General features: G+C 35.6%; 1 protein-coding gene across 14 annotated transcripts in view; it reads left to right on the forward strand.

The window, feature by feature from the left end:
• Positions 1 to 12358, forward strand: part of pb (homeobox proposcipedia) — a 223800-nt gene that overhangs the window by 118632 nt on the left and 92810 nt on the right. The window lies entirely within an intron of this gene.

Consider the following 12358-nt stretch of genomic DNA (forward strand, 5'->3'; position numbering starts at 1 on the left):
AGTTTTGTTTGTTACTTGTGACAGATGTGTATATAACAGTATATGTATGTATTAGGTTATTTTTAATTCAATGGGAAAAATCGATGTCGGATTTTTTAGGCTGCACCCTCTAAAGTATTTAGTATTGTTACATTTTAAGATTGCCAAAGTTTGAGCATAATCGGAATATGTTAACACGTGCCACTGGGGCCTTAAAATTTCCATAGTAATTTTGAAATTTGTGAATTTTAACGAAAGTGCTTTAAGGACCGTATTTATTGTCCAATCGATGAGAAAGTTTTACCAGTCCATTTCTGAGCCTAAAACAGTAATGCTACAAAAATTTGTGAAAATCAGCTGAAATTGTAGATCTATTGAAGTCCGTGAGTCCATATTTTTTTCAAAAGTTCAACTAAGAAAATATCTTTAAACGAGTTTTTTCTACGATTCTTCTTCAAATTTGAATACCAATAGTAGTATTCATTGTAGTCCTGGCCTTCTCCTACTGCTTATACCGACAAGAGGTCCGTACTCATATTCCTTTATAGGGAGCATCTATATTCATTCTGAGGAATCACAGTCGTTGGAAATCGATATTTTTAAGTCGGTGATACAGCTCGTGATTTATGTGACGCCAACATTTAACTCTAACGTAGATTGACCTATACTCGTAGGTATTTCTATGAATATTTGCCTCAAACACACCAATTGTGGCCTCATCTGCTTTCGCAAGTTCCCATGCAGTATCGGTGCATTGCACAATCGGTATTAATATAGACGAATTCATTAACCTCTTAAGAATTGTAGTTTTCAACTTCAATAGCTGGTATTTCTCGCAGGGTTTTATAGCAGTCTACTTACTACCACACCAGCATTAGCAGATTCTTTCTCATTTTTTTTTCTGTGGATTTCTATCATTTGGTAGTAGATAAAATCAGTAAGTTTTTGAAAGTGGGAAATCGGTTGAAACTAGATGAGTTATGGATTTTTTCTGTTTTTAACCTTTGGGTTTTTATTAATATTTTGTATTTTTTAACGTTGGAATCCCTATGCGTATGATTGTTATTGTAGTGTTTCTAATTAATAAAAATGATATGCACTGTAATTCCAATGTTAAAAATGTAAATCTCTGTTTAAATCTAAAGCTGTGTACACATTATCAGTTTTGAATGAAAGATTTGCTCAAAAAATGGTTGCTTGCTAGTGTGGCCGTCATTCATCACGCAACCACAAAATATTTTATGGTTGTTAGACGGTTTGACAGTTATCGATAATTGCGAAAAATTCATAACTGCCGATGGTAATTGCGAAAAATCGATCTACATTTATCGTTATAAAATCACTATATGAAGTGACCTACAAGAACCAAAGGTATTTTGGTCTTCCATGAATTCCAATAAAACCGAATTGGTACATCAGAGTCTCTGCATAATTTTGGTATGGCACAGTGTTATTTAAGTACATCTACTCCACAATACATGTCATGCCATGTCCTTGAAGACCATCTACTGTGGAGATAGATCCCCCACAGTAGATGGTCTTCAAGGACCTTAAAACCAACGTACATATATGGTCTTCAAGGCTACATACTGCAACGTATTATCAATGAATTATTCCATTTGAATTTTGTTTTATTCCACTTAAGTTTCGAATTTTTACAATTGAAGTATAAAACTGATGTAACAAATATTTTTGTATTTTTTATTTCGAATTACTAGTGGAAAATCCCAATTTCAAACGTAATAATACGAATTTCCAATGTAATAAATCGAATTACAAATTGAATAATTCAAATCACAAATGGACAAAATTCGAATTACAAATGGAATTTCGAATTACAATTAAAGTGTTTCGAATTACATCTGAGAAGGTGTAGTTTGCCATAGATGATACCAGGGATAGTTACTCTGCCGTAAATTGTATCCATGGACATCTACACTATCACCGAAGTCCCCGGGGTCCATTACATTTCGGGGTTATGGCCACTTATTGAGCATGAAAAAAAAAAACATTATTAATGTCTTTTTTACAAGAATTCTACCAAAATATGAAAAATATTGCACAGTTTTATTACAAATGGCCGCCTACGAAACACTGTTTTTACTAAAGCAGTTTGGGGTGCCCACTATAGCTCGAAAATTAATAAACCAATAAGGAATTAAGAAAATCTATTTAAAAAAAGTGGGAAACTGTCAAAGTCAAAATTTCGATTTTAACTAAAAATCGCCATCGACAAGTTTTTATGTGCATGATAATTCCACAAAAACGTACGAAGATCTACGACGAGCTACAATGGCCACCGCATTCAAAAATGCCATTTCAAGAAAATCGCGTTTTAAACTCCCATATTACTACATATCACAATGATTTTTTTTCTAACGTTCAAATTTCAGCTAATTTTTGTCCTACCGACTCGAAATTTTTGCAACATATTCTTTTTATACCCTCAGCATTTATGCTAACGAGGGTGTATACACTTTCATACGGGCAAAATGTGCCTCATCGAAATAATGGTTTTAGACCCCAAGTATGTTTGGACGAAATGTGTTTCAGACAATTTGGAGTCGATTTAGCAATGTCCGTCAATCTGTCTGTCTGTCTGGCTGGCTGGTGCGCACGATAACTCTCGAGCGGATGAACCGATTTGGTTTTCGTAATATTTTGTCCAAACTTAGTTTAAGTTCGAAGATGGTTATATCGGTCCACTCCTTCCGGTACCTCCCCCACAAAAGTTCGAAAATGTTCGGAAAATTTGTGCGCAGGATAACTCTTGAAGGGAGTAACCGACAGATTTGGTACATACTGTGCACATCGTGACATTTCTACCAGGCTTAAATGAGGTTCCAATCTCGAATCGCGTTGGTTTTTGTTGTAACAACTTGTACTTGCTGCCCCCTATACGACGGCTCAAGTTTCATCAGGGGCAAGTCCACACTTCCTGAGGAAATAGTCCGTAAGTTTAAAAAAACCCTACGGCACCATGTGTAGTGGGTGTAACTCGCGATAACTCTCGAGCGGATCAGCCGATTTGGTTCAAAAGTTGTCACTTAGTTTAATTTCTAAGATGGGGCATATCGCTCCACTCTTTCAGGTAACAACCCCCCCCCCTCCACAAAAGTTTGAAAATGTTCCGAAAAATTGAACGCATGATAATTTTTGAAATCAGTAACCGATTTGGTCCATACTTTACACGTCGTGAAATTTATACCGGACTTAGACGAGGTTCCAATATGGACCTCCCACACCAAATTTCGGAAAGGTTAAGTTTAGGACCAGCTCTCGAATCGTTTTGATTTTTATTGTAGCAACTTGTATTTACTGCCCTCCATACGACAGTACAAGTTTCATTAGGGGCAAGTCCATACTTCCTGAGAAAATAGCCTGAAAGGTGCAAAAAAAACCCTATTAAACCGTGTGTAGTGGTAGGTGGGCAATATAACTCTCGAACGGATCTGCCGATTCGGTCCAAAATGTGGCATTCTCAAAAGTTCAAAAAAGTTCGGAAAAAATGTGAGCACGATAACTCTTTATGGGAGTGACCGATTTGGTCCATACTTTACCCATCCTAATATATCTACGAGATATAGATGAGGTTCGTATTTGAATAAATTCACTTTAAGACCTGCTCCCGAATCACTTTGATATTTGTTAAAGCAACTTGGAGTCGCTGCATCAATTGCGACAGTAAAAGTTTTTCTAGGGGCAAGTATATAATTCTTAAGAAAATAGCCCGAAAGTTGTAAAAAATCCCTGTGCCACCATACGTAGTGGCTGGGAGGTCGAACCGAATACTGCGTTCGTCCACTCTTTGGATATCGTAATATTTATTCGATTATTAGATGAAATTCGAAGGTGGTGCTGATAGGTCCCCTCCTTCCGGTACCTTCCCCAGAAAAGTTCGAAAATATTCGCTAAAATGGTACGCGCAATATCTCATGGACGTAACAACAGATATGGTCCAAACTTTGGATCTCTAAATATTGTCGAAACTTAGTTTATGTTCAAATTTGGGGTACCACCCACACAAATGTTCAAAATTTTTGTGTGGTTAAGGGTCTGTTCGAGGATCGTTTGGACATTTTTACCGAAGGTTTTCCTAGTGCTCCTGTTTACAGCGATATTATGTTTTTCGTAGGCTAGTATGGTAAAAAGCCCTATCTATTGATATCCCCGCAAATTGTTTAGCTTTAATCCTACCCATATTTTTGTCGGTTCATACGCCCAAAATTTTGAAAACCCCCTAAATATGTATATGTATGTATGTTTTTTTTTAACAAAAAACATGTATTTCAATTCACACAGGCTGTGGGTATATCTCTGTTGGGAAAGCCGACTGTTACTTTTTTACTTGTTTACCTGTACTTTAAAATGAGCCAATCAAATTTTTTTCGAGTTTGTAAAATTTGTAAGTGGATATAATCCCTTAAATAGATCACACCATAACCTGCGCGGAGGGGAAAGGCATTACAACAAAACCTAAAGGTGACACACTGTATTAAATCTGCCATGACATAAAGCATAAGTTTGGTTGCGGATTTTAGTTAGTCGGAGTTTAAAACAACAAGTCTCCATTTTCACCCCGGTTGAAAGATTTGCTGCAATTCAGATAAAATGTAAATTTTTCAACATCAGTTTTATTTGCTCTCATGCTCCCACTGAAGACGATAATGAGCAGACCATAGACATATTTCACGAGCGCTTAGAAGAAACATATAACATATGACATTCAATTTATTCTAGGGGATTTTAGTACCAAAATTGGAAAGCAGAAAATCTATAGTCCAACTGTCGGGAAATTTAGCCTCCATAGTGATCGATCGATTTCACTGCGGCAAAAACATGCTAGTTAGTAGTACTAGATTTAAGCATCTCGTAGTGCACGATCGGGGGAAAATGGAGAGAGGAGTAACGTTTTTGTTTTTGCAAGAAAAAAAAGCAATTGACTTTTTTCTGACACTTCGTGACATGAGGAATGGCATCGTTGAGTATGTGGATAAGTTAAGTGTAGGGGGGTTAATCGAAAAGTTTCGAAAAACGAAGGTCGTGAGGGTCGTTCAAAAACGGCCGATGTGTCAGAAAAAATTAAGCCGTGAGATACAGGAATCCTTGGGCATTTCAAAAATGGGGGTTTCTCGTAGGATCCCGTGTCGACCGGTCCCAGAAATTTCGTAAAATAACGGTTGCGTTGATAATATAGTCCTTGCTGACGAATAATGGAAATATGCGTATGAGCCTGAGCCATTTGTCCCAAAATGATCAATCTGGTAAACTCGTACTTTCATTGTACCTCATGAAGACTAAACTTGCAGTATTAGGGTCTAATTTTTGCATAAAAATCTCCTAGTACAATCTTAAAGTCATGGCCCGGTCATATTTCTGTTAGACATAAACACAGATGAGCAAGTTTTTCATCAATTAGAGTGAATCTGGGGATAATGCATATTATTATACCCACATCCTTTGGATTAAAGACGGACGTCTTGTCCAACTTTAAATCAGGTTCGAAGATGGAAAATATAGGTCCACTACTTTGGGTACCTTCACTTTGGTACACTCCAAAGGTGTGAGTGATACTGTGTCCATCGTGATATTTCTACCAGACGTAGATCAGCGCTCTTCCACATAAAATTTCTAAATTTTTCGCAATGGTGCAGAAAAAAACTGCTTTCGGATAGTTTTAAAATTTTCCGACAAGTTTCCCTCGCGTGCCCTATTTTATCAGTTAATGGTACAAAAGCACAAAAAATATATATAACCCCGAGACCAACTAAAATGACTGATTATTGTGCTAATAACATAACAATTGTGCAGTTTAAAAGGTGTTCTAAGATCGCTTTGACATTTTTAGCGAAGGTACTCCTTGTGATCCCGTTTATATCGATGTAATGTTTCTCGTGGGAAAGTCCATGTTTCCTGACATTTTGGTCAAAAGCTCTAAAAATCCTACGATGACTACCACGTTTGCGCTTTAATTTAGTTCAACCCCCTTCTCGGATTGTGTTAAAATAGCGGCTAGTCGTTGTGATGATGAATATGATCATGATGTAAACTGTGCTGCTTGGGTCCACAAGCGAAACCTACGAATGAAAATGTTATGTATTTGTAAAATGACTGAATCTTATTTACTTTTTTCTAAAATGTTTAGAATTGATGGGGTATCCTTTTCCTGACGACTAAAATTTAATACACACAGTCCATAGCACTTCCTCTTGTTTACCAGTTTTGTACTTTTCATGTACATCGAACTCCAACTTCCCTCCTGAACGTTTTAACAAACGTCCAATACAAAGTGGAGAAACATTGCTAAAATATTTTCCGAAAACATTCATTCATAAAGTGACCGCAAGAAATAAACATCCTCTTCATTATAGTTTTTTTTTTTTTTGGTTTTCTGTCTTATTCAAAACTATTTTAAATTCCATTTCCTCTGGCAGGGTATAGCTGCTATTATTTATTGGACTTGTTGTTGTTATTATAATTTTGGTAAAGATTTTTTTTTACTAATATCTTCTTCCACCAATAGCCTTCGGGGGTATGGACGATTAAGATAAAATTGTTTTTACCTGAATTAACTTAAGTAAGAAAGAAAATATTAAACTTTATCATGTTGTTATTTTTCTTTCAAAATTTAGACTCCCAAGTTTTCTGTGGTCTTCTTCATCGGTGTTTTTGTGGGACTTTCTTGAGAGTTTCGTGCATACTTTTATGTAGATTTACTCATATTTGTTGTTGTTATTGTTTTGATGCCTCAAAACAAAATGACGTGTTTCAAAAGTTCATAGGAAATAATGGCAGCAGACGAAAAAAAACAAATATTTTTTTTCGTGAAAAAATTGCTACGGAGACACGCTATTCCTTTTCGTTTTTTTGTTGGTGTTTTTTTGTTACCAATAAAAAAGAGTATATACAGTTTTTTTGGTGGTAGTTTGTTTCCATGTTCTATTTGCTGTTGTATTTCTTTTTAATTTGTTGCTAGGTTGAACGACGAAGTGGTCAAGAATGAAATTGTACATAAATAGTCTGCCTGTATGTATGTATGTGGCTGACACGCAATACAAGTGCCGTTTCTTTATAAGTTCACTTGAAAGTTCAAAGGAAATAATTAAAAACAGCAGACATCATGAGATCGATTGAAATGTAATTAAGAGGGAATGGAGGGAGGAACTTTGAAGAAATAAATTGAATTTTATGTTATTTCTGTGACATAGGCTTCCCGAAAATTGTCTTCGATGTCTATGAAACCTGATGACAATATAGACTCCTTGGTAGATCCCACTTATATGGAGATGTTCCGGTGTTATGTATTGAATTAGGCAAGTGAAGTTTTAAACCCACATAACCTTGTTTATATTCTGTGTCGATTAAACCTTATTTGTCTATGGAAATCACGCACATACCCGAACGGAGTGCTTTCTTCTAGAAGTTTGGTAAGTTATGCGGGTAGGCTTTTGCTATCTGTTGTGTTTACAGGTTTTCGATTTTATGACATCTCGACATACCAGGCTTGCTGGTTCGAATCATGAATTCTATCTCTCTAGACAACCGATGCAGGCCGTCACCTGGAATTTTTCATAGGGAACTCTATCAGGCATTTCCTTCATATGTATAAAAAATTCAAAAAGCAGTCAACATTAACATCAAGATTTCAATACCCAGTAGGAATCTATGCCCTACTATTATTGGTGTCATTGTCAACACTTTAACTGCAATCATTGTAGAAATTGAACATTTTATTTTTTATTTTAAAGTAGCAGACCCCAGTCCGCTTTCTGACCCTTCGTAATGAGTTTTAATAACAACATTTTATGGACTTTATGCTTGATAACACTGTGCAACATTTTTAAGGTGATCTTGTGCAAACAATTCGAACTGGGTTTTTTGAAAGTACAGACCCAAACGACAAGAAACCCTAGTTGGGTTTTGTTGTGCCAGTTCCAGCTCGAATTTTATGGCCCCATCTAACCATGGTTAAATATTGAGTTTTTAAAGAAATTCAGGGCTATATCTCTGAAACCAATAATAATCTCCTTCTGACCTCTGAAGCAAATTTTATAGATAAGGACAAGAAAAAAATATTTGGAGAAATAATGAACTCGAAAAACTATATTTATTGCCTCAAATTTCAAAATATATGCAAAATTCCACAATTTTTTATACATTTCGCACCGTATATAACAACCGTTAATTTTTTCTGAATATTTTCTTTTGGAAAAATATTCCCTGGAATGTAATACACAACTCTTCAGTTGTTTTCAGTACATTTTTCAACGACGATTTAATAAAAATGTCAATAATGTAGTGAAATGCGAGAATAAACTGTTCGTGTGAACTGTGTTTGAAATGCGTGTTGTAAAAGATATGATGCAAAATACCGCTGAAACAACATGCAGTAAGCATTTTAGAGTTTCAGAACGTTTTAAAGAATTGTTGAGAACTTTATTTGAAAGATTTCTGCAAAAGGTTACTTGGTTCAACTCCCAATAGTTTAGCCGATACTGATCAGAATTTCAGCAATTATGTAAAATTTTCTATATTTTATAGATTTTGATGCCCTAGATGGAGTTTTTCTTATGTGGTTTTTTCAAAAGAAAAGTTCTACTAGTTTAGGGCTACAATATTGCAGCAAAGCCAAATTCCTATTCGTTTCTGAGATAAAGAGCTGATAAATGAAAAAAAGTATAGATTTAGCCCTGTTTGGATGAGGCCATAAAATCCGAATTGGATCTGACAGGACAAAACCCTACTAGGGTTTTTGTAGTCTAAATATGTACTTTCAAAAATTGCATATTAGAAGTTGTTTGCATTTTCGGTGTTGCATAGTGTAATTCAAAAATAGTTATTTTCTACCTCGCTTCATCGGTCCATTATCAAACCAACAGATTTTGTCTGTAACCTTTCTTTTCTCTTACGGACTGTCGGATTTTTTCGCCCATTGATGTTGTTTAGGCTTTATTATCGTCCATCTTATATGTTTTAGTTTTTCATGGCTGATGGAACGCTGGGGAATGTAAGGACATTTGTAAATATATCGTTTTTCTTGCTCGGGGCGCAACCACCGTTGTCTCGAAAAATAATTGCAAGCCGATGCACACATAAGTTTAGCAAATATAGCGATTATAAAAAAATAGGCTCCCGAAATTCGTCTACAAATATATGGACCACGGGATATTCCTGAACATTTTCTGAAAATTGCATGAAATTAGGTTCAGCAGTTTTGGATAAATAATGTATTGCAAAGAGTGGGCGTTGTCGTCAGTTTTAAAGATATAAAATATTAAAAAAGTTGGCGCGGCCCGGTATTTTGGCTTCAAATGTGTATCTAGGGTACACACAACCCCATTGCCTCCCAAAATTTATGCTGAAACCGATCTAATCATAAATTAGGCTTATACATATAGCGTTTAAAAGAAAGATATAAAATATTAAAAAAGTGGGCGCGGTCCGGTATTTTGGCTCTAAATATGTATCTAGGGAAAGCCGCGGTGAAGGCACTCCACCTCATCTAAAATTCATAAAATATACATAACAACGGCAAACATTGGGCTTTTGTTGCAAATTTGATCGAATTCGGTTCAGTAGTATTGAAAATATAACATTAAAAAAACAGGCGTGGTCGGGTCTTTAGGCCCCAAAAAAGTACTACATTGTAGATTAATCCGTAAATTTTTAAACCGATACATGCGTAATTTTTGCAAATATAGCGCTTTTTAAATATATCGCATAGGCGATGTACCCCGCCCGCTCTGGAATTCAATGAAATATGTAGCCTGTTTTTGGGGCCATCTCAATCCCATCCCATTTTAGGAAAATCGGTTAAGTGGTTTTTGCAGAAAAACTTTAGATTGAAAATTTAAATTGAAATGAAAATTAAAAAAGTGAGCGCGGTAAAATTTTCTTTCCATAAAAACCTATGTTGAGTTATGACGGCATTTGATTTTTATTCATAAAGATATGGCGTTTTATTGAATATGGCAAAGGGAAGTACGCCGAAATTCAAATTCAAGAAAAATGCATCCTATTTCCAGCGTGGGCCATCCCTGCACATTCCCTGAAAATTTCAGGAAAATCGGTTTAGTAGTTTTGTAGATGTAACATATTTTAAAAAGTGGGCGTGGTCAAGTCTTTGGGTCTTAAAATAGTAGGTAAGGTCGGAGACACAACCACAATTGTCTCGCAAATTAATTTCCAAACTGATACATTCGTAATTTTTTTTAATATAGAATTTTTTAAAAAAAGGTTATAGGGGAAGTACCCCGCCACCACCGAAACTAAATTTGGAGCATATTTTTTAACCAGGGGCCATCCCTGTACATTTCAAGAAAATCAGTTTAATAGTTGTAGAAAAGATCAAAATTGAAAATTGAAAATAGTGGGCGTGGTCAAATTTTGTTTACATAAAAACATAAGTTGGGTTATGACGAACATTTAAAAAAAGAATTATACAAATTGGTTCAGCCGTTCTCAACTGATGCTATTACAAACGAACGACATTTGATCTTTATTTATATAGATATAGCATTTTTAAAGAAATAGGGTATAGGGAAAGCACTCCGCCCCTTTAGAAATTCAACAAAATATGTAGTCTATATTCACGGGGGGCCATCGCTGTACATTCCATGACAATTTCGGGAAAATCAGTTCAGTAGTTTTGGCAGAAAAAAATTAAATTTAAGAAGTTGGCGTAATAGTTGGCTTTGTGAAATTTTCTTTGCATAAAAACCTATGTTGGGTTATGACGAATATTTTAAAAAAAGAATCAACTGATGCCATTATCAACGAGCGACATTTGATTTTTATTTATATGTAAGATTCGAATGATAAGCCCTTTGAGACAAAGAAAAGTTTTAAATGAAGTAACAAGGATGTAATGTAGTGATTTTACCTTTTTTACTTTTTCTTTAACAATTTTAATTTTTTCTTTAATAAAATATACAATAGCAAAACATGTAGCTACTTGTATGAACTACTTGTTACCTTTGTTAATTATTACTTACTTACTTAGCTGGCCCATTACAGAACATTTGTTCTATAGGCCGAAGTAAGAAAAGATCTCCATTTCTCTCTGTCTATTGCTTCTCCTTCTGGAATACCGCGCCTTGTCATCTCTTCATCCACTTGTTTGCGCCATCTATTCTTTGGCATGCCATTTCTGTGTGCACCGCCAAGCGGCTCATATTCATACGCCTTTTTAGCGGGTTCATCATCGCTCATTCTTATGATATGGCCTAGCCAAATCAATCGTTGCATCTCAATACGTTTAACTATAGTGATGTCGTTGTATAGCAGATACAGCTCGTTGTTCATGCGACGTCGATATTCACCGTCAACGCAGATTGGCTTTGTTTTTAAACTGCTTAATTAAACCAAAGTAGCATCTGTTGGCCACTACAATTCTTGTTTTTATTTCACAACTGATGTCGTTTGTTGAGTTTACGGCGGTGCCGAGGTAGACGAAGTCTTTTACTACCTCAAAATTATAGGAACCAACGTCAACAGTTGGCCCGATCTCTATGGACGCATTGCGCGTCGACACCATCAACATAGTCTTCCCGCCGTTTACCACCTTCGACCTTCATAAAGGTATCTGTTACTTCTTGTACTGATCTTCCCATGATGTCTATATCATCAGCATAAGCAAGTAACATGTGGCTATTGGTGTAGATTGTGCCAATTCTTTTGACGTTTGCTTCTCGAATAACCTTTTCCAGCAGGATGTTAAAGATATCACACGAAAGGCTGTCTCCTTGCCTGAAACCTCTTTTGGTACAAAATTCTTCGGAGAGGTTCTTTCCTATTTTAACTGAGGATCTCGTGTCAGTTAAAGTCATTTTACAAAGCCGAATGAGCTTTGCAGGGATACCAAATTCAGACATGGTCTGGAATACCTTTGAACGTAGTGGGCTGTCGAAGGCTGCTTTATAATCTACAAAAAGGTGGTAAGTGGCAAGTGCCACAGAGTAAATATCTGGTCAATGGTGGACTTGCCAGGTCTAAAGCCGCATTTGTTAATTATTAATGATCTTTAAAATGTACTAAACATATTCTAAATTGCGTAAAAAATTAGTAGTGAATCTTTGGCACCAATCCTTCATGAATTATTGTCTTACTACTAGTTCTAACGTCACTAGTGACTTTCGAATGAAAAACTCATATAAAATGTCTACAGGAAAATAAATTGAGTAGGGTACAATTGGTCAGTAGAATTGGAAACAATGACAGTAATAAGTGACTAGGGATGCACCATTGACATATCCTACAGGGTATATACATAAATATCTGCAAGTAATAAATCCAAATAAATATTTATTTCATACAAAAAAGTTTGCATGTTCGAAATGGTAATTTTTTAATCTTAGGAAATTCTACTTTATGTAAGTAT

Source organism: Musca autumnalis, unplaced genomic scaffold (assembly GCF_047663935.1).
Source record: "Musca autumnalis isolate F117 unplaced genomic scaffold, ASM4766393v1 scaffold_1, whole genome shotgun sequence".
In the NCBI taxonomy this organism is placed as follows: domain Eukaryota; kingdom Metazoa; phylum Arthropoda; class Insecta; order Diptera; family Muscidae; genus Musca; species Musca autumnalis.